A 21,367-nucleotide genomic window follows, 5' to 3' on the forward strand; every position below is an offset into this window, starting at 1 on the left:
CATCAAAATATATGTTCCCCTCTCCCCCAAATTACAGTCAATGTTACCCTCTTCCTCCCATCCCATCACAGTTAATGTTCCCCTCTCACCCACATCCCATCACAGTAAATGTTCCCCTCTGTCCCCCCATCGCATCACAGTAAATGTTTCCCTATGGCCCCCCAATCACAGTAAATGTTCCCCTTTCCCTAATCACAGTAAATGTAGCCCTCTCCCTCATCCAATCACATCACAGTAAATAATCCCCTCTCCCTCATCCCATCACATCACAGTAAATAATCCCCTCTTCTTCCATCCTAGCACAGTAAATGTTCCCCTTTCCCCCATCCCATCATAATAACTGCCCAATTAACATGTCTTCTTGAAGTGATAACGTGGTTCCCGGTCACTGATAGACTGGGAGCGCAGCGCTCAGTGATAATGTCACCGCGCCAGGGCCGTCTCTCCCATTGGGCACAAAGGGCAGGTGCCCGGGGGGCCTGCAGCCCAGGGGGCCCGTCAGAGGCAGCGTAGAAAAAAATCCTGAAAAAAAAAGAAGAAAATACTTACCTTGCGGTATTTTCTTCTTATTTTTTTCAGGATTTTTTTTTTCCGCTGTCTCTGACGGGTCCCCTGGGCTGCAGGGCCCATATATAATCTTTTTTTTTTTATATATATATACATATAGGGGCCCCGGTGCACTGCTTTGTCTGGGGGCCCAAAATGTTGTTAAGAGGGCCCTGCACCGCGCCACATGCTCCCAGCCTATCGGTGCCTGGAAGCCGTCGCATCACGGAGGCAAAGGAGCCGGTCGGTCAGACTAAGGGGCCCAGACAGTCCAGGTGGACCAGACAGACGGAAAAGGTCTGTCCGGACCCACTAGTCTGCCCCCCCCCCCCTGAAGGCGGCCCTGTATATAGTAGTAACCAAAGATTGCAAGCATAACAAAACCAAAGACTAATGTCATCAGAGAACGAGGTTTGCATTGCAGTGAAGACCTCAGATATTGTCTGTATTATAACAAATGGGTATTAATATTCATAAGGTCCTGTGCATTTTACAATGGTCAAATAATGGTAACTAAATTATATACTGGTAACTAAAATTCTTTCTGTCTTGTCACCAGATTTTTCTCCATATTTGATAGTGGTCTCCAGAATTAAAACTACATTGCATTAAGGTTACCAGAATGTAGGCTCTATTGCATATTTTTCACAGTTGCCCATTAGAGATGATTGATAATGTTGAACTGGTTCTAAGGCAATTAAAATATCACTGCCACTGGGCCTCACCTGTACACCAGAATACCGACCTGAAACAGATTTAGCTAATATACAACAGAAGACATGGCAGCATCCAATTGGAATACATTATACAGGGGGCAGCTCTATAAGCAAGGCAGCATCCAACACATATATTAAATAAGTAGACCTCATTGCTCCCTTCCCTAATACCTGTCTATTAATTTATTAGATGTGGCAGCCACATTGCTTTTACAACAAAAACTACATTGTTTTTGTGTTAGACCATGTGCTACAGCCCACATAATAAAAATAATAGATGCATATAATTAAATCATAGTCATTATCATCAGCAGCAGCAGCAGCAGCTATTTATATAGCACCACTAATTTTACAGCGCTGTACAGAGAACTCACATCAGTACCTGCCCCATTGGAGCTTACAGTCTAAATTACTTAACACACACACACACACACACACTGAGACTACGGTCAATTTAATAGCAGTCAATTAACTTACCGTCCTAATATATGTTTGGAGAGTGGGAGAAAATCGGAAAACCTGGAAGAAACCCACGCAAAACACGGGGAGAACATATAAACTCCATACAGCTAAGATTCAAATATTTCATAATCTGAACACAAGGTGTGCATGGTGTGACCTGCACACACCAATACACAGTTAAATGTCCTCACTACAGTGTCAAGTGGCAGAGAGATCACCAAAACAGAGCTGCTGTGCATACCCAACCACAATAACTCCTCCCATGTTTCTTGCAGAAATTAAGAAGTCTGGTCTCAGTATGCTGACTGACTCGAGGAGATTTGTACATAGGAAAATAAAGCTGTCCACTTATGTTGGGGCACTTCTATTTGGCATAAAATGAATTGGGTACAATACTGTGTGGCCTAATATGAACTTTGGCCACTTCTGTTTGGCACAAAATAAATTGGGTCATATCCATTTGGCATAATATGAATTGGAGGCACTACTGTGTGGTATAATATGAACTGAAGTAACTTATATTTAGCATAATATTATCTGGGGCATTTTTGCTAAGCATAACATGAACTGGTGTCATAATATGATCAGGGGGCACTATTTGGCATAATATGATCTGGGTGCACTTTTGTTGAGCATAATATTAACTGGAGGCACTTATATTTGGCATAATATGAATTAGGGGCACTTCTGTTTGGCATAATAAGAATTGGGGGTACTTATATTTTGCAGTATTTCAATGGGGGGCACATCTACTTGCCATAATATGAATTGGGGACACGTGTATTTGGCATAAAATAAACTGGAGCCACGTTTGCCTGGCATAATATGAACTAGGGACACTACTGTGAGGGTTTGCAAAATAAAAATGATATATCCATATAAGTAATCATTATGTTATAGCTTTAAAAGAAATTAGCAGATATTTTACTCAGAATGAGAAAAGACAAAGATTGAAGTTTTAAAAATGTTGCAAGAAATGTTCTCAGAGAATAGGGACAAGCCAAGGACGCACAGCTGAATGTTTTATGAAAAGTAACATTTAGACTGGTGAGAAAATGCTTGAGAAGATAAAAATATAAGAAAGACTTGTTTAAAACTTACAAATTGCAGAATACGCATAATGTATCATTAGCTTATTGTATTCATAATTTACTGTTTTCTAATTGGTTGTTACGCTGTTATACCTCTAAAACTTCTAATTGGTTGTCACATTACTATACCCCTAAAAACTGTTATGTATAATTATATGATTTATTTCTGGAGTAAAGCTGTTTCAGTTTGGAAACCAGACACTTGTGTGGTCTCTTAACCTGTGCTCCGATCGATCGTTACTATAGATATTTGATAAACTGCTGACTGACTTATTCAATTACAGGTGGCTATTCTGTTAACATAGGTAAAGAATCCCAACATTTCTTGGTGCCGGAAACCCGGGAGTGCACATCAATTGCCAGAAAAATAAGACCCTCTGGAACGAACCGTAACTGCTGACTACACAAATCCATATGGTAAGTAAACATTGAGTGTGTTTTATAGTTTGTTTACTTCGTACGCAGCACTTATGGTTCCCAGTGATATTTCTGTCTAATTGATTTGTCGCACTCCTATGAACCTAATTGATAAGTCAGCTCTTGATATCTCATTAGGGAAAGTATATGTTTAATGTAATGTTTTATTTGTTTCAGTCTAATTGTCTATGAATGTGAAAGTGTGTGAACCATTGAGGGAAAATTGGGGCTGTAATTGTTGTACCTCCTGTGTGATTTGGTATTGTTCGGGATATACAGGAGATGATATCAAGGTTTCGATAATTGGGCCTCATAGAATAAGACAATGATCCCAAATGCAGAGGTTTTCATAATTATTGGTGTTGTTGTCCTAGCACTGATGTTCATTTGTTTTGTCTGTAAGTACTGTGCAGCGGGGATAACAGCTGTTGGGATTGTTTAAACAAAGCCATAACCCTTATTGAATAGAGGCTTACTTCCCTTCCGGTAACTACAGTATTATGGGCTAAAAAGGTGCGTGCAGTATTTAGCAACCCAAAGGTATCTGAAGACTCGCTATCTTCAGAGGGGGGCACAGGATAGCAAGAAAAAGGGACTTACTCCCAAATACATATTAGGCTGTGGGGAAGGGAAGAAATCACAGGTGGGTCTCCGAAAAATATTCAAAAGGGCAGGATTTACCCCTGACTGTACTTTAGATCCAGAACAATGGCAAAGGTTTATGACCGTTTTACAACAAGGTGGGAATAGACAAAGAAGGAATTGATATTTGTGGAATTATTAGTACTACTGCCAGTTGTGATCCGTGTAATCCAAGGACATTTTACTTGGAATCCACATACTCGTTACTAAAGCTTATCCTTAAGAAGATATACAGCACAATGGACAATCCCTTCTATTGTGAAATAAGTGACATATAACACTTGCCAAGTGCACTGTGTATTTTCTCCCCTATCCGTACAGTGTGAAAGATATTTTGAGGAAAGATTTTGTATTTTGTTATCTGACAATATATGTAAAATTGATAAAAAGGTTCTTTGAGTATGCTTAAATATGTCGAGTGCTGAGTGATGATAACATGTTGAAGCTAACTTGTATTTAGTGTAATGCTGGGACTTGTAGTTCCACAGCAGTAGGCTGGTAGATGTTAGTTAAGTTTTCTTTCTCTGTATGTGAGTTTTGTCTCCGTCTTACTGCGTGTGAGGGAGATCCGTGATAATTCACGCTATTTGTTCTCTGTCTTAGTGCTCTGTAAGGGAGAGGTGTGATTTAGTTTAAATCACAATGTTTGTCTGTCTTGTCCGTTTTTTTTTTCACAAGAGACATGTTTCAAGGTTTAAAAAGTTGTACATTCATTGCTTAATGATAAGCTTTTAAAGAGATACAAAATAAGTTTTAAAATGTTTGGTACGATTGCACGGACAAGATTGTAAATAATGTACATTATCACTATTATTACTAGTGTCAGAACAAAGTTGGCTGGGATCCAACAAGCCGTTTCTGTATTTAAACAAAGAAATTTTATTTCTTCAGTTGAGAAAAATAGCTTTCTCTTTGATGAAGTTGAGAATTGTGGGAGTGAGCTTACATGTAGATATTAAAAGCTGTTTTTATCTTTGTTAAAATGGCGCTGATGAATGTTCTCAGAAATCAGGAGGGTTTGTTATGCCTTTAAAGAAATGTTACGAGATAAAATGTCGTCTGTGAGCGAGAATTGTGAATATATATTTGTACTTTCAACCTGGTAATCACAGAATCTGGAAAAATGTGTGAATATTTGGTCACAGGAGATTTTGCTGAGAAAATGTTGAGTGATTTACAGACACAATGTGAGGTGTCTCAAGGGGGCTGTACTAGGTGAAGAAAGGAGTGGCTTTGAACGCCCAGGTCTCGTCACTTTGACATACTCTGTTTGTGAGATTAGGAACTGCCCCTTTGAGGAAATCATTTTTTCATTGCATGGAACGCATAGCGTCACAGTTAAGCTACAGAGAGAAAAAAGTGTCGTATTAGCAACTGTTCACTGCACAAAAAAAAAATAAAAAAATGTTTACTGGTTATCTGATGGTGTACAAGCATATTACATGCAATAACACACACTAATTGGGAAATGTGAATTAATAAAAGTTACTGTAATTCCTAGTGAATAAATGTTAATCTCTATGCAAAAGTTTTTTTCTTCACAGAAGCTCTCCATCTACAAAGCACCATTTCAATCCAGATTGAATTTATCCAACTTCCAATGAATAGAAGTTTGTAATGTTTTGATCCACAGCTACAACAAACATAAGTAGAAACTAATCAAGAATTTAAATAACGTAGACTCTGCTGAGTAATGACTACTGTGTTTTTAAAGAGAAAAGGAGAAATCGACTAATATAGTTAAATAGGAAATAATGTTTGGGTTTGTTTTTTGTTTGTTTGTTTTTTAAACCAAAGTTTATATCAGATGGTTTGAAAGAAAGTAATGCAATGTCATATTATGGTAGATAGCAAAAGGTTTTTATTTTTATCCTTATTTACTGTGCTATAATCATCATATACTGTAAATACTTCTTGGTATCGTGAGTATGGTAATGCATTATTGGGAATTCAATGTTTGTACATAAATGAAAAAAGATTTTAAGACTTTATGAGCTATTATCTGTGCTCGTTGCGGATGATAGCAAGCTATTTACACTCTCCTCTGAGCAGAACCAAATGTTTAACCAATTTTAAGCTGAAGTAACTTCAACACCAGCACTGGCTTTGCCAGATTATGACAAGCCATTCACGTTATTTTGTCATGAAGTCAGTGGACATGTACAAGGAGTACTGACACAGATACATGGTCGCAAGCTAAGGTCACTTGCATACTACTCTGCACAATTAGACCCAATCATAGGAGCTGCACCTACATGTATTAAAGCAGTGGCTGCATTGATATTGTGCTAGGGCACCCAGTAACCCTAATGGTGCCACATGCAGTAACAGAAATTTTAAATCAAGCACAAACAAAACACTTCTCAGCAGCCAGACTTACCAAACATTAAGTAGCACTGCTAACTCTCTGTATCGTTACATTTAAGAGGTGCATAATGTTGAATCCTGCTGCCTTATTGCAGCAGGTTTCAAAAGGTGGGAAAAGTACCTGTAAATATCGGGGTTCCCTTAGGGATTTGGGGGAATCCCAGCTTGAACAGGAAGAAAAAATGCAAACACAAAATTTTTCTGAATATGATTGTATTGAACTAATAATACAAGAATCTCTGACATTAAAGATAAACCATTACCAGATGCAGACATCACTCTTTTGTATATAGTTCAAACTATTACATAGATCCTGTCCCTTATACAGGGTGTGCTGTAACCACATACACAGAAATAGTGATTCAACACACTCTACCGAGTCACATCAGCAAAAGAAGCTGAACTAAAGGCCCTGACACTTGAATGCATATATGCAAAAGGACAAAGAGTAAATATTTACACTGATTCAAGTTATGCGTTTGTAATTGCGCATGATTATGGCCATATATGGAGAAGTAGGGACCTTATGGGTTCAGCAAGCAAACCAGTCAATATGATGAACATACCAGGGCACTGTTCACTGCATTCCAGCTGTCCTCCAGACAGTGATGAAGGTGAAGACACACACAGAGATACTACCCCTGAAGCTAAGTGCAATAGACTTGTAGACTTGTAGACCAGGCCGCACGAGAAGCCGCCATAGCTCCAGTACCCCAAGGGGAGTCTATTTACATGGTGACCCCCTGACACCAAGTTTGACCAGAGCACACTCCAACTTATGGAAAGACAAGCAACAGAGAATAAGTTGGGCAAAACATGGAGCACTAGAAGTGCAAGGAGAAGTGGTGTAAAGGTCAGTGTTTGTGTCTGCCAAAAGTAGGGATGAGCGCACTCGGATTTATGAAATCCGAGCCCACCCGAACGTTGCGGATCCGAGTCGGATCCGAGACAGATCCGGGTATTGGCGCCAAATTCAAATCTGAAACTGAGGCTCTGACTCATAATCCCGTTGTCGGATCTCGCGATACTCGGATCCTATAAATTCCCCGCTAGTCGCCGCCATCTTCACTCGGGCATTGATCAGGGTAGAGGGAGGGTGTGTTAGGTGGTCCTCTGTCCTGGTAGATCTCGTGCTGTGCTGTTTAGTTCTGTGCTGTGCTGTTTAGTTCTGTGCTGTGCTGTGCTGTGCTGTGCTGTGCTGTGCTGTGTTCTGCAGTATCAGTCCAGTGGTGCTGTGTGCTGTGCTCTGTCCTTCTGAGGTCAGTGGTGCTGCTGGGTCCTGTGCTGTGTCCTGTTCAGTCCAGTGGTGCTGTGTCCTGTGCTCTGTGCTTCTAAGGGCATATTTCCCCAATATTCCCCTGTGTTTAAAAAAATAAAAAAAAGTTTTTTAAAAAAATACCAAAAATTAATTAATTTTTTTTAACTACCACAAAATTTGCACAACCAATCCTGCAGTATAAGCCCATTGGTACTGCAATATTACCAAGTTCACACATTCAGCAGTAAAAGTCCAGTGGTACTGCAATATTACAAAGTTTACACATTCTGCAGTATCAGTCCAGTGGTGCTGTGTCCTGTGCTCTGTCCTGCTGAGTTCCGTAGTGCTGCTGGGTCCTGTGCCGTGTCCTGTTCAGTCCAGTGGTGCTGTGTCCTGTGCTCTGTGCTTCTAAGGGCATAGTTATTTCCCCATTATTCCCAAGTTTTTAAAAAATAAAAAAAAAGTAAAAAAAAAAAAAAAATTAAAAAAAAAAAAAAAATATATAATAATTATAACCAAATTTGCAAAACCAATCCAGCAGTATAAGTCCATTGGTACTGCAATATTACAAAGTTCACACATTCTGCAGTATCAGTCCAGTGGTGCTGTGTCCTGTGCTCTGTCCTGCTGAGTTCCGTAGTGCTGCTGGGTCCTGTGCCGTGTCCTGTTCAGTCCAGTGGTGCTGTGTCCTGTGCTCTGTGCTTCTAAGGGCATAGTTATTTCCCCATTATTCCCAAGTTTTTTAAAAATAAAAAAAAAGTAAAAAAAAATAAAAAATTTAAAAAAAAAAAAATATATAATAATTATAACCAAATTTGCAAAACCAATACAGCAGTATAAGTCCATTGGTACTGCAATATTACCAAGTTCACACATTCTGCAGTATCTTGTGCTACATATAATGGAGACCAAAAATTTGGAGGATAAAGTAGGGAAAGATCAAGACCCACTTCCTCCTAATGCTGAAGCTGCTGCCACTAGTCATGACATAGACGATGAAATGCCATCAACGTCGTCTTCCAAGCCCGATGCCCAATCTCGTAGTACCGGGCATGTAAAATCCAAAAAGCCCAAGTTAAGAAAAAGTAGCAAAAAGAGAAACTTAAAATCATCTGAGGAGAAACGTAAAGTTGCCAATATGCCATTTACGACACGGAGTGGCAAGGAACGGCTTAGGCCCTGGCCCGTGTTCATGACTAGTGGTTCAGCTTCACCCACGGATCTTAGCCCTCCTCCTCCTCCCCCCCCCTACAAAAAATTGAAGAGAGTTATGCTGTCAGCAACAAAACAGCAAACAACTCTGCCTTCTAAAGAGAAATTATCACAAATCCACAAGGCGAGTCCAAGGATGTTGGTGGTTGTCAAGCCTGACCTTCCCATCACTGTACGGGAAGAGGTGGCTCGGGAGGAGGCTATTGATGATGTAGCTGGCGCTGTGGAGGAACTTGATGATGAGGATGGTGATGTGGTTATTGTAAATGAGGCACCAGGGGGGGAAACAGCTGATGTCCATGGGATGAAAAAGCCCATCGTCATGCCTGGTCAGAAGACCAAAAAATGCACCTCTTCGGTCTGGAGTTATTTTTATCCAAATCCAGACAACCAATGTATGGCCATATGTAGCTTATGTAAAGCTCAAATAAGCAGGGGTAAGGATCTTGCCCACCTAGGAACATCCTCCCTTATACGTCACCTGAATAACCTTCATAGTTCAGTGGTTAGTTCAGGAACTGGGGCTAGGACCCTCATCGGTACAGGGACACCTAAATCCCGTGGTCCAGTTGGATACACACCAGCAACACCCTCCTCGTCAACTTCCTCCACAATCTCCATCAGATTCAGTCCTGCAGCCCAAGTCAGCAGCCAGACTGAGTCCTCCTCAATACGGGATTCATCCGAGGAATCCTGCAGCGGTACGCCTACTACTGCCACTGCTGCTGTTGCTGCTGTTAGTCGGTCATCTTCCCAGAGGGGAAGTCGTAAGACCGCTAAGTCTTTCACAAAACAATTGACCGTCCAACAGTCGTTTGCCATGACCACAAAATACGATAGTAGTCACCCTATTGCAAAGCGTATAACTGCGGCTGTAACTGCAATGTTGGTGTTAGACGTGCGCCCGGTGTCCGCCATCAGTGGAGTGGGATTTAGAGGGTTGATGGAGGTATTGTGGCCCCGGCACCAAATTTACTACCGGGGCCACTCCACTGTGCAGTCCATATTTAGGTGTATCAGATATTAAACAACGGTGACAGTTGATGCCCAATTTTTTAATTATATTGTGGCCTCGGTACCAAATTGTGTACCGGGGCCACCACACTACGCAGTCCAGATACTTGTTTGGTGGAATTCAGACCAGTTGAGGGTTTTATTATTATATTGTGGGGACCACTCTATCTATACCACACTACAACTCTATACCACTCTATTTAATACTTTAATTCTATTTAATACTTTAATTCTATTTCATACTTTAATTCTATTTAATACTTTAATTCTATTACTAATTACCATAAAGAGGAACTGCCGCTTCTATTTAATACTTTAATTCTATTAGTAGTTACCATAAAGAGGAACAAAATAAACCAATTTTACCAAAAGTATAATATGACTTAGACTTACAAACACTACACTTGAAAGATGGTGCCTTTAAATGAAAAAGTCAGTCTTCATTGCACGACTATGTGCAACAGGGACAGTTTTTTGGTTTAAAAAGTCAACCAATAACACTTCGACCCTGTCTGTCTTTAACATACTTGATGGGATCTCAATGACGAATTGTCTGTACTATGTTTGGAGGAGGTATTGTGGCCCCGGTATCAAATTGGGTACCGGGGCCACCCCACTACGCAGTCCAGATACTTGTTTGGTGGAATTCTGACACGTGGAGGGTGTATTTATTTTATTGTGGCCCCGGTATCAAATTGGGTACCGGGGCCACCCCACTACGCAGTTCAGATACTTGTTTGGTGGAATTCTGACACGTGGAGGGTTTTTTAATTATATTGTGGCCTCGGTACCAAATTGTGTACCGAGGCCACCACACTACGCAGTCAAGATAGATAGATGCGTATCATAGATAAAGTACATTCAGTGGTGTGGGGCAAATTGAAAAATATTCAAAATGCACTGACATTATCAAAAACAAGAGGTTGTCACACGCTAAAACTCCAACATGTATATGATGGAGAGGATGGAGGAGCAGCCGTATGTGTAGTGTAATGCAGACCTGTTGAAGGTTTTTTATATATTTTATTGTGGTGCCCAGTGCCCACTCCTCTAGGCAGTCCAGGTACATTTATTGGTGCGATTCATAAAAGTTCAGGGTTTTTAATATATTGTGGTGACCCACTCCTCTACGCAGTCCAGGTACATTTATTGGTGCGATTCATAAAAGTTCAGGGTTTTTAATATATTGTGGTGACCCACTCCTCTACGCAGTCCAGGTACATTTATTGGTGCGAATCAAACAAGTTGATGGTTTTCTTATTATATATATTGTGGTGACCCACTCCTCTACGCAGTCCAGGTACATTTATTGGTGCGATTCATAAAAGTTCAGGGTTTTTAATATATTGTGGTGACCCACTCCTCTACGCAGTCCAGGTACATTTATTGGTGCGATTCATAAAAGTTCAGGGTTTTTAATATATTGTGGTGACCCACTCCTCTACGCAGTCCAGGTACATTTATTGGTGCGAATCAAACAAGTTGATGGTTTTCTTATTATATATATTGTGGTGACCCACTCCTCTACGCAGTCCAGGTACATTTATTGGTGCGACTCATAAAAGTTCAGGGTTTTTAATATATTGTGGTGACCCACTCCTCTACGCAGTCCAGGTACATTTATTGGTGCGATTCATAAAAGTTCAGGGTTTTTAATATATTGTGGTGACCCACTCCTCTACGCAGTCCAGGTACATTTATTGGTGCGAATCAAACAAGTTGATGGTTTTCTTATTATATATATTGTGGTGACCCACTCCTCTACGCAGTCCAGGTACATTTATTGGTGCGATTCATAAAAGTTCAGGGTTTTTAATATATATTGTGGTGACCCACTCCTCTAGGCAGTCCAGGTACATTTATTGGTGCGAATCATAAAAGTTCAGGGCTTTTAATATATATTGTAGTGACCCACTCCTCTACGCAGTCCAGGTACATTTATTGGTGCGATTCATAAAAGTTCAGGGTTTTTAATATATATTGTGGCGACCCACTCCTCTACGCAGTCCAGGTACATTTATTGGTGCGAATCATAAAAGTTCAGGGTTTTTAATATATATTGTGGTGACCCACTCCTCTACGCAGTCCGGAAAGATACCTTGTTGCAACGTTTTAGACTAATAACTATATTGTGAGGTGTTCAGAATACACTGTAAATTAGTGGAAATGCTTGTTATTGAATGTTATTGAGGTTAATAATAGCCTAGGAGTGAAAATAAGCCCAAAAACTTGATTTTTAAACTTTTTATGTTTTTTTCAAAAAAAATCCGAATCCAAAACCTTAAATCCGAACCGAGACCTTTCGTCAAGTGTTTTGCGAGACAAATCCGAACCCCAAAAATAACGAAAATCCGGATCCAAAACACAAAACACGAGACCTCAAAAGTCGCCGGTGCACATCCCTAGCCAAAAGTAGTTTATCCCATTATGGCCAATATAGCACACGAGAAAGTGCATCTGGGAAAAGATGCTAAGGTTGTACTCACTAACAGCTTATGGATAGCAGCAGGGTTCGCCCAAGCAGCACAGTCATTAGTGGCAGGATGCCTAGTCTGTGCACAGAATAACCCTGGTAAGTCTGTCCCAACTCCATGAAAAGCACACCCCAGACATAGTATCCCTATAAGAGGATACAGATAGACTTTATACAACTTCACAAATGCTCAGGCTTTGAGAATGTGCTTGTCTGTGTCGACTTCTTTAGTCACTGGCTGGAGACATGGCTGTATAGAAAAGCAAATGCTAAAGCATTAGCCAAGAAAATTGCGAATAAGGTAATCTGCTGATATGGGGTACCAGAGGTCATTGTAAGTGACAGAAGGATACACTTTACGGGGCAAGGATTAAAAGACATGGGAATCATATCTTCCCTTCACACCCCGTACAGACCCCAAAGTTCAGGATGTATGGAGTGCCTTAATGGTACACTGAAATTAAAAATGTAGAAAATAATGGCTGAAACAGGTCTGCCATGGATCTCATGTTTACCTGCACTCAGTAAAAAACACTGCTACGAAAGACACAGGTTTAACACCATATGAGATACTGTTTGGCACAGCAAACAGAACAGGCTGTTATTTTCCATAGCAACTACAGCATGTATATAGTGATTTGTTGAATTATGTTGCCTTATTTCAGAAACAACTAACTGAAATACATGGTCAAATGTTCTCCTCCATTCCAGACCCTAATTTTGATACAAGTACCCATAAACTGCAACCTGGGGGCTGGGTGGTCGTGAGAAAGCACATCAGGAGAAGTCTTGAACCCAGATACAAGGGTCCTTATCAAGTCCTGTTGACAACTCCCATGGCAGTGATAGTACAGGAAAGAGACACCTGGATTCACGCATCACACTGCAAAGTCTTCAAATCAGGGGAGTCTTGTTCTGATAAATAGAAATGACTGTCTTATGGTATTGATATGTCTTGCCAGAATAACTAACTGAAGTAGGGATCAAGGCCTCCCTAACCCAGTATGAAACAGACAGATAAGTGACAAATTGTCTATGCCACTGTGAGAAACATATGGAATTGAGTGCTCAACAATTTGCACTCATAGTAGAGTAAACTCTGAAAATGGTAAAGTTGTCAGTAATGATTCATGTTGGATATTGGAAATATTGGCAATAGTAGCAAATGGTTTTGCAATCCTGTTGATCGTATATGTGATAATGATACTAAATATATGGCTGAGTAAGAAGTTACTGACACTTGATTGTTGTCTCTCCAAAAAGGGAACCACTGAAAATCCCGAACCTCTGATGATCACAGAGATTACTTCTGAAACCTGACCAGACTATGAGTGTCATGAATTATTTTGACTAGCAAAGCCAAAGAACTGCACAGTTTGCAACAAGAAACTACTAAAGACTGAACAAAGGACATGCAAGGCCTGCAGAACTACTATAGACGCATTAACTACCTACTAAGAAACCATCTTTTCTAGACATGGGCATTTGCCAAATTGCATCTCCTCATAAATCAAGTTAGGACAGATAGGATCACAGGCTTATCATTAGTGGGGGATGAGTTGACAGATCCTTAAGGGGTACAGCTCTATACATGTGGCCTTCTACATGTGTATACGCACCTGCTTAATAAGAATGTGGTTCTATAGATAGGTTAGGTAGGTAGGAGGAGAAAGCGGCGAAAATTCAATAAAAGATGGGAAATGTTAAATATGATTTTTTGTTAAGGCCTCATAAAGCCTTTGTTCAGCCATTTATTGTAACTTGCATAGAAATATTATTTGCTAAAAGAGTATCAAACATTAATAGAGGTAGCCCCACAAATGATCTGTTTGATTTCATATGATAAAGTAATAATACAAACTTACGGGCTGATCTACCCATTTTCAGGATGTTTAATAGACATAACACATTTGCAGTGGCAAGGGAAGTTGTTAATATTCTATAAGGATAAAATGTCATAGGTAGACAAAATGTTTATATACAATAGTTTAAGTTTGTCTCAGTTAACCCTACACATAGAAGAAATAGTGAAAATAAATAAAACAAAATTATTAAATGACCACCTCAGACAGGTAAATTACACCAATAATCATGAAAAAATGGTAACTATCATTGAGGGAAATGAATTGAAAGGTATGGCCACCAAATTAAAGGATCATTTAGAAAAACATTGATGGGATGTATTCACGGGGTCATCCCCCTCAATGACTAATATGTTTAACCTGTTAGTGCATCCGCTAGTTATTATCATTGTAGTATTAACCATGTTGATAGGATGGAATACATACATGTCATGTGCCTTTAGAAAAGATATACTGAGATAACAGAAAAGACATGAGGAAATAATGCTTCTGGAATAATGCTTCAATTTAACAAAAGATTGTAAACCCTTAAAAGAATAACAGATTATCCTGAAAAGACAGAACTCTGATTACAACACTTTCCTACCTGGGATGAAAGTCAAGTTTAAAGAGAAATGTGTTTGTTTAAATGATTGTACTTTTTTGTTTTGTTTCTGTATCTCTCCCTCTCATAGCTCCCCCTTAGAAGGTTGTGAATAGACTACAGTGATGGATGTGTGTCAACTGTTATTACCCTCTGCCTGGAAAGATGACAAGCATTACCTCATAGGGACACAGCCTCTAGTACTATCACCCTAGTCTGTTTGCCTGATTCCTGTTAGACAGAATCTTTTGTAAAATAATTATTAAAATTGGGGAATGTGAGGGTTTGCAAAATAAAAATGATATATCCATATAAGTAATCATTATGTTATAGCTTTAAAAGAAATTAGCAGATATTTTACTCAGAATGAGAAAAGACAAAGATTGAAGTTTTAAAAATGTTGCAAGAAATGTTCTCAGAGAATATGGACAAGCCAAGGACGCACAGCTGAATGTTTTATGAAAAGTAACATTTAGACTGGTGAGAAAATGCTTGAGAAGATAAAAATATAAGAAAGACTTGTTTAAAACTTACAAATTGCAGAATACGCATAATGTATCATTAGCTTATTGTATTCATAATTTACTGTTTTCTAATTGGTTGTTACGCTGTTATACCTCTAAAACGTCTAATTGGTTGTCACATTACTATACCCCTAAAAACTGTTATGTATAATTATATGATTTATTTCTGGAGTAAAGCAGTTTCAGTTTGGAAAGCAGACACTTGTGTGGTCTCTTAACCGGTGCTCCAATCGATCGTTACTATAGATATTTGATAAACTGCTGACTGACTTATTCAATTACAGGTGGTTATTCTGTTAACATAGGTAAAGAATCCCAACACTACTATGTGGCATAACATTAACTGGGAGCACTTTTTGGCATAATTTGATGTGAGGGCACTATTGCTTGGTATAATATCAACTAGCGGCAATTCTGTTTTAGTATAATATGAACTGGAGGTAACAGTGTGGCATAATTTGATCTGGCCGCACGTCTGTTTAGCATATTATGAATAGGCATCACTTTTGTTTGGCATCATATGATCTGAGGGCATTATTGCTTGGCATAAGGTGAACTGGGGATACATCGATTTTGCATTTTTTTGAATTGGGGGTACATAATGTGTGGCCTAATATGAACTGGGAGCACTACTGTGTGGCATAATATGAACTGGGAGCACTACTGTGTGGCATAATAAGAACTGTAGGAACTATTTGGCATAATTTGATCTAAAGGCACTATTGCTTCTCATAATATGAATTAGTGACACTTCTTTTTAGCATAATATGAGTTGGGGGCACTAATGTGTGGCAGAATATTAATTGGAAGCACTTCTGTTTGGCATAAAATGACCTGAATGTATTTCTTTTTGTATAATATGAACTGAAGGCTACAGTGTGACATAATTTGAAATGTGGGCACTTCTGTTTGTCATAATAGGAACTGAGGGCACTAATGTGTGGCATAATATTATCTGGGGGCACTATTTGCGTAATATGATCCAAGAGCACTATTAGCAGCACTACTCTTTGGCATAATATGAACTGGGGATACTTATGTTTGCCATAATTTTGTTAGTGTGCAGGAGCGCTTTCGCTCCATCTCCTGTGTGTTGCGTGGCTGCTATGGCAACCGCTACTTTTCCCAATGGTCTAGGAGGAAACAGGAAGTGGGGCAGGACATCAATGTCCGATTTGCGCTACTGAGCATGCACAGACCCCTGAAACTGAAAGCTCGGCTTTTCGCACCGAACTTACTAAACAGACAGTGAAGGGGGCAGCACAGTGGCCTAGTGGTTAGCACTTCTGCCTCACAGCACTGCGGTCATGAGTTTGATTCCCGACCATGGCCTTTTCTGTGTGGAGTTTGTATGTTCTCCCTGTGTTTGTGTGGGTTTCCGCCGGGTGCTCCGGTTTCCTCCCATACTCAAAAAACATACTGGTAGGTTAATTGACTGCAATCTAAATTGACCCTAGTCTGTCTGTCTGTCTGTGTGTGTGTATGTTAGGTAATTTAGACTGTAAGCTACAATGGGGCAGAGACTGATGTGAAAGAGTTCTCTGTACAGCGCTGCGGAATTAGTGGCGCTAAATAAATAACTGATGATGATGATGGTTGATGATGAGGGTACAGTCGCAGCTATAGAAGCTGCATGGCACATAATATATAATTACCCCAAAGTGTCCTAAACAGTCATCGGAGGCTCCCTAAAAGACTTAGGAGAGTCTTTTGCTATCACAACATAAACTGCACGTCTGTGCAGTATACATTAGAACCTGCCTGCATCATATATAAGAGTGCATCACCAACTGCATATCTACAAGAGTGTAAAAGCATATACAAGTACTACATATAATCTGTATTGCCTAATTGTTGCATCTGCTGTTACTGCTGAATACTGCTGTATTACAATCAACTGTGAGTAACTGCATTCATCTGGTGTTATCATCTTTAAATAAACAGCAACCTGTTTAAGTTACAAAAGCGTTGTGGCTTAACATCAACATTAACACCGCTGAACACCTTTAGTAACATCAGAAGGTATAACCAACAAAATTGAACTGAGGGCACTTCTATTTGCCCTATTATGAATTGGGGTCACATCTCTTTGGAATAATATGAACTGGGGATACTACTGTGTGGCATAATATGAACTGGGAGCACTATTCGACATAATCTGCTGAGGGTGCACTATTACTTGACATAAGTTGAACTGGTGGTACTTCTGTTTGATATAATATGAACTTGATGCAACAGTATGGCATAATGTAAACTGTTTTGCATAACATGAACCACCTGCACTTTTATTTGGCATAATATGATCTGCGAGCATTAATGATTGGCATAGTAGGAACTGGTGCACTTCTTTTTGGCATAATATGAATTGGGCAAACTATTTGGCATAACTTGATAGGGGGCACTATTGCTTTCCATAATATGAATTGGCGGCACTTCTGTTTGCCATAATATGAGCTGGAGACAACAATGTGGTATAATATGAACTGGGGCACTTCTATTTGGCATAATATGAACTAGGGACACTACTGAGCGGCACAATGTGAGCTGGGGCAATATATGGCATAATTTAATCTGGGGGCACTATTGCTTAGCATAAAATGAGCTGGTGGCATTACTGTTTGGTATAATATGAACTGGAGACCCTTCTGTGTGGCATAATGTGAACTAGGGGTTACTCTGTTTAGCATAATTTGAACTGGGGGCACTTCTAATTGCCATTACATGATTTGGGGGCACCACTGTTTGTCATAATATTAACAAGATGTACATCAAGACATCCTATCCCCCAGGTACTGCTAGACATGTCCCTCCGATGGCAAGCTGCAGTGCAGATTATTGGGAATGATTAAAATATTCTCTGCAAAACCCCACAAAATTTGTTGGCGACATATAAAGAATAATAATAGTTGAATATAGTATTTTTTTTTTTCCAGTGTAGGGATGATAAAAACAATAATCTGATTAATAACTTCAGAATGCATGCAAGAGTTGCAACAATAGCATTCCAATATTGAAGCTTCTTTATCCTTACACATTAATGTGTGTAAATCTCTCAAGTTAGCAGCTCCTATACACAACATAGACTTTCCCTTAATAAACAGTATGTGGTTCAAGCAGATGCAAGTTCCAGCCTTCCTAATAATGTTTTGCACAGATTTGGTGGCTGCAGCATATCATTGCACGAAAGTATGGGATAATGAAATAAACATTTACCATTTACTTTTGATTCATTTATTTATTTATTTATTTTTTAATCCAGTATTTTTATTGAAATTTTTTAAGATATAAACATACTAAACAACAAAAAGAAAAGAAAAACAATCGCATACATATCAGAATTAAATGACGGAATTTACAAGATTACATTAAAGCATAATAATAATAAATGTGCTATATTCATTCAGGATCATACATCGTAAATGCTTATACATAAGTATGTTACACATGCAGGGTTTATTACATGGACTCAGATACTTATTATATGAACTGCGGTAGCCATACATTTAAGTAGATAGAGCATCTGTACTAGATGACATAGGATAGAATGGAGACTCTAACCATCTGTACCATATATTCTCAAATTCCTTCAGAGCCTGTCTGCTAGTATAAACAAATCTCTCGTGCCTTATGGTGGTATTGACCAGTGCCTTCCAATTTTTAATCGTGGGACTCGTCGGGGCCAACCACAGCCTTGCTATACAGACCTTAGCCAACATCAATAACTGTGAAATGTACATTTTTGTCAGTTTATTAACTTTCCCCTTCAATCGGAGCCCAAAGAGACAAGTGGCCGGTGAACTAAGAGACACTTCAATTCCAGTAACCTGAATACATCTCCTGATCCTTCGCCAGAAGATTTGTATACATGAACACTCCCATAGAAGGTGCCAAAAGTTAGCATTGATCGAATTGCATTTCGGACAGTTAGGGGTAGCATCCGGGCGAAATTTTGCCAATCTAATAGGGGTAAAGTAGGCCCTGTGTAAGATAAACACCTGTATTTGTTGAAATTTTAATGATGAAGTATAACCTTTAGTACTGTCTGTAACCATTTCCCACTCCTTGTCTGATAAAGGGCCAATATCTATTTCCCACTGATTCCTCAAACCATCCAAATCATCTGCAGTGGATTCATACAGAAGACATGAATACATTCGAGAGATCAGACCTCTATAACCCAAGGCCTGTAATTGTTTCCTCAGTGGATATACCCCAAACACCAAAGTCTCCCCTTTAAATTGTGTGTCTAGGGCGTGTCGTAACTGAAGGTAAGAATAAAACATTGTTCTGGGTACAGAGAATTCCCCAACCAACTGTTCGAAGGATTTAAATACATTTGTATCATAAAGCTGACCTACCGACACCACACCCAACCGAGACCACTCCCTGGCCCTCTTCACTGTATTCAACTTCTTAAATTTCTTTGCCCCCCAGATAGGAGTATATGGATCAATGTCAGTTTGTTTCATTATTTTATTACAGATTGTCCAAATCTTAACTGCCTGAATCAGGAGCGGAGGAGCCCGCATACCAAGCCGCCCCGCCAGCAGTGACTGTAAGGGAGTGTGATTAGAATTAAATTGGTGTACCAACACCCAATGTAGCTCATGGTAATCGGGGTCCGAAACCCATGCCTTAAGGTGGACCAATTGAGAGGCAAAATAATATAATTTCAAGTTAGGAAGTGCAAATCCACCAGAAGATCTGGATCTATACAGCGAGCTGAGCTTGACCTTAGCCCTTCCCCCTCCCCAAACCAATGAAATCAAATAGCTATCAATGCATCGGAAAATGGAGGGTGGAATATATACAGGTGACTGCTGGAGTATATATAAAAACTTTGGCTGCACCATCATCTTAATTAAATTTATCCTACCGGAGACAGAAAGTGGGAGCTTCTTCCATACATGAGTTTTTTCTTTAATGTATTTGATCTGGGGCCGCAAATTAAGTTCTTCATATTCAGCGGGGGTATTAGAGATCCATATTCCCAAGTATTTGAATTTCGATGCCCATTTTAACTGTAAGCCTTCTGGCATTGTCACGGGACACTCCCATCCCAGAGGGAACACGCTAGATTTATCCCAATTAATTTTTAGGCCGGAAAAAAACCCGAATCCATCAACCACCCGCAGCAAATGTTTTAGGGAAGTGTCGTGATCTGAAAGGAACAACAGCATATCATCTGCATATAATGCCACCTTATCCTCTCTGTGCTCTGATCTAAGTCCCACAATTTCTCTATCATGCCGGATCTTACAGGCCAGCGGCTCTATTGCTAATGCAAACAGGGCCGGAGACAACGGGCATCCCTGTCTAGTACCCCGCTCTAATTGAAATTGTTGAGAAAGATGCCCATTGACACAGACCCGCGCCACTGGATGTGAATACAAAAGTTTAACCCATTTTATAAATTCCGGGCCCACTCCAAATCAGGACAATACCTCCCACAGGTATGGCGACTCCACCGAGTCAAACGCCTTGGCTCCGTCCAAGGACACCACAACTTCGCTCTCAGAAGAGGGTGACCGCACCTGCAGGAGAGTATACAGCCTTCTAAGATTGATAGACGTGGACTTGCCCGGCATAAATCCCGTCTGATCCGGATGAATTAATTCCAGCACCACTCTACTTAACCTCAAAGCCAGTAATTTTGCTAGAATCTTAACATCATTTGACAAAAGTGAAATCGGGCGGTAGGACTCAGGGTACAACAAATCTTTCCCTGACTTAGGCAGCACCACCACTTTTGCCTCTGCCATTGAAGGGGAAAGAGCGCCAATCTCACCCAGCTCGCTGAATGTATCCAACAACCTAGACACAAAAAAGGGCCGGTGTTTTTTATATAATTCAATTGGGATTCCATCTACTCCAGGGGCTTTACCATTAGGGAATGACATAATAGCTATATCAATCTCTTCAAGAGTAAAGGGTGAGTCCAAAAACTCCCTGCTATCATCGGAGAGGACAGGAAGGGAGATACCATTCAAATACTGCTGTAACGTATCCATGTCATATCTGACCTGTGACTTATATGTATTCGTGTAATATTTATGAAATACCTCAACAATATCAGGCATCAGATACTTCTTAACCCCACTGTCATCACAGATAACCGGTACTGCTGCATCTGCCCTCTCCGCCCTTGTCAGATAAGCCAGGAAGCTACCATTTCTATCGTCCTCTGCATATCGTACATG

At 39.9% G+C, this 21,367-nt stretch overlaps 1 protein-coding gene across 2 annotated transcripts in view; it reads right to left on the minus strand.

The window, feature by feature from the left end:
* The window catches only part of GULP1 (GULP PTB domain containing engulfment adaptor 1), a 918,177-nt gene that overhangs the window by 587,080 nt on the left and 309,730 nt on the right, over positions 1-21,367 (minus strand). The gene's annotated exons all lie outside the window — the stretch shown is intronic.

Source organism: Mixophyes fleayi, chromosome 7, assembly GCF_038048845.1.
Source record: "Mixophyes fleayi isolate aMixFle1 chromosome 7, aMixFle1.hap1, whole genome shotgun sequence".
In the NCBI taxonomy this organism is placed as follows: Eukaryota; Metazoa; Chordata; class Amphibia; order Anura; family Limnodynastidae; genus Mixophyes; species Mixophyes fleayi.